This window comes from Pistacia vera, unplaced genomic scaffold (genome assembly GCF_008641045.1).
Source record: "Pistacia vera cultivar Batoury unplaced genomic scaffold, PisVer_v2 Contig192, whole genome shotgun sequence".
Lineage (NCBI taxonomy): Eukaryota > Viridiplantae > Streptophyta > Magnoliopsida > Sapindales > Anacardiaceae > Pistacia > Pistacia vera.
Genome location: NW_022195993.1, coordinates 46930 through 49730, shown reverse-complemented (window position 1 = coordinate 49730; position 2801 = coordinate 46930). Strand labels below are relative to the sequence as shown.

The following is a 2801-nucleotide window of genomic DNA, read 5'->3' as shown; positions in this document are numbered from 1 at the left end:
GAACGCTAAGAAAGACATCTACAACTTTCATGTTTTGAGTTTGGAGATATACTTGCTTCATCAAGGTTGTAATCGAGCTTGAAGTTGACGCACCTGCACTACCGACGTTCTGGAACATTCCGCCTTGTCATGCAATTCAAATAGGCAGATTATTACAAGAAGTTTTGAAGACCTGTTGCATGCAAATTAAAGCTGGAAACACCACTTTCCTATTTTGTATTAAGACTTTATTTTATTTTCAATTACTCAGATTAGGATAAAGGTTATTTTAGGATTTTAGAATATTTTTAGGAGATTGAGGAGAATTAAAATTCGAATGGGATATTGAAAGAGGTAGAGCAGATTAGGGTTTAACACACAGAGATCACACACGCCTCTCCCTCTCATCTTCTTGAACTTTTCCTTTGAATTTTCGTGATGGCCATGAGTGGCTAATTTTTACAACTTGGTCGAAGGAAACAAGACCTCGAAATCAATAAACTGTGAGATCAATCTGGTTTTTTTTCTTTAAGTGTTCAATTTATGTTTGAGTATTGGATGTTCTTCTATGCATATTGTGATGATTGTTGCGTTTAATTACTAGGAGGCCTACTAGTTTATTAGTTGCTGCAATCTACTGCTAAGTTAGATATCAAATCCGTAATTGTTTGATTCCTCTAACTTGTGAAGCAATTAGGGTTAATAATTTGCTGCGCCAGGAATTAGTAATTCTTAAGAAGAACACTCGACTAAATTAAATGCAACCGCTTGAGTTTGTGTTGTTTAGCTTCATTGATCTCTCTAGGTCTTAGGGCTGCCACTAGATTAAATCTTTAGCGCTTGTCTAGGGTTGTTTAGTTAATTAGATCGCTTGTTTCTTAATTAATTACAACTAAGGAGAGATAGGAAAATAGTTCCAACAGTGAATATTCAAGGTAAGAATTGATTTATTTTTGTATCGATGATCAGTTGTAAGATTCCGATGGTGGATGTTGACCTAGACTAAGTTTCGTTATTTGATTGATTTCGATCGTTTAATTTGAATTGTTTTTCCTAAAATTATTTCTATTTTACTCAAAACCCCCCAACCTTGTTCACGTAACATTAAACTCGGCTAGACACTCTTCGTGGGAACGATCCCTACTCACACTACTACGTGTATTTTTTAGGGTTTTAATTCTAGGTGCCTACAACAGCATGTCAGTAGACTTCCTCTTTCTCTAAAATCCTAAGCATATAAACTATAAGAACTCAACACTTTAAAAATTAATCTCACATCTATTTACAAGAATTCTTACCTTAAGATGCTTAGGAATAAATATCTAACAAAAATCCAACCAAAAGTCCTCTAAAATACCTTGAAAATTGGTGAAGCAAATTGAGAGAATTGAAGATGAGAGTGGCGTGTGAGGTGTAAAGAGTGATAGGGTTTGTATGCTAGAATCCTTAATATCTCATATTAATATGCATACTTTCCCATTTCGTACCTACACTTTCTTAGAAATTCCATCTTTATCCTTTAGTCAATTATAAGAATGCCCTTACCTTCATTGCATTCTCCATGAAATTTCCTTACTTTTCACTCCCCACATTTACAACTAATTAGGGGTAGAATGGTGATTTTTCCCTTAAGGAAGTTTTCTCTAGAATTTTCTCAAGATTTCCAATCAGTTTTTTGCCCCGGCGAAGTATTCCAGAGCATACGTCGCCGCGGTGAAATTTATTCTTTGCCGTGGTGAATCCTGGAAATTCTGGAACACAGATTGAGCAGAGAGTTTGTTGCCACGGCAACAAACTTCCTTTATTGTGGCAAAGTCTATAGTTTCCCAATTTTTAGTCTTTCACCTTAACACAAGCAAAACTCAAGGAATTAATGGCATAAAAGCATAAATAACTAACCTTAATGTGGGTGTTACAATCAAGCTGAGAAGTGAGATTACCAATTTCTTCCAACAAGACATGGAGTCATTGTATGACACATGGGAAAGGTATAAGGATCTTTTACAAAGGTGTCATTACCATGGGTTGCCAATCTGGTCGCAAGTACAAACGTTCTACCAAAGGTTGCTACCAAATATTCAAGCCATGATAGATGCTGCAAGTGGAGGAGCCTTGAATAACAAAACACTAAAGAAAGCGTACAATTTGATTGAGGTGATAACGAACAATAACTACATGAGGACTTCGGAGAGAAATTCAACAAGGAAAGTAGTGAGTGCACAAAGTTGATGGTTACATCGTATTGGCTGCTCAACTTTCAAACATCCAGAAGCAATTAGGTAATGTATTAAAGATAAATGCAATTGAATCCTCTCCTCTAACATGTGAACTCCAAGATTTCACCAAGTCTTCACCAAATTCAGGGCAACCACTTAACCAAAACAACATATCAATTCAATTCAAGCAATATCAACAACATACAAGTTTAACTAAGGGCAAACAATCAACACTACGGGCAAAATGACCATACATTGGCTACGTACCTCAAGTGGGCGTTACAGTTCACTAAAGAGACAAGCAGGAGGTTTGAAAAGAATGAAATCCTTGCCCAAAATCAGTCAGCCTCTATCAGAAATCTTGAGACTCAAATGGGGCAAATCCATAACATAATAGCGGGAAGAGTTCAAGGAGTTTTACCAAGTGATACAAAGAATAACCCTAAAGAACAAGTCCATGCCATCACCCTGAGGAGTGGAAAAACCTTGGAGAATTTAGAGGATGAAAAACGGATGCAAGAAAGAGAGAAAACTTGGGAGAAGAAAAGAAGGATGATTGTCGCGGCAATAGTGAAAAAAAGGACTATCGCCATGGCTTCCATGAAA

At 36.6% G+C, this 2801-nt stretch overlaps 1 non-coding gene across 1 annotated transcript; it reads right to left on the bottom strand.

Annotated features, from left to right (window-relative positions):
- Window positions 1-1899: 1899 nt before the first annotated feature.
- LOC116127653 lies at window positions 1900-2006 on the bottom strand. Its single transcript, XR_004127623.1, has one exon. It is a non-coding gene; the product is annotated as a small nucleolar RNA R71 (small nucleolar RNA).
- Between the last annotated feature and the right edge of the window lie 795 nt (window positions 2007-2801).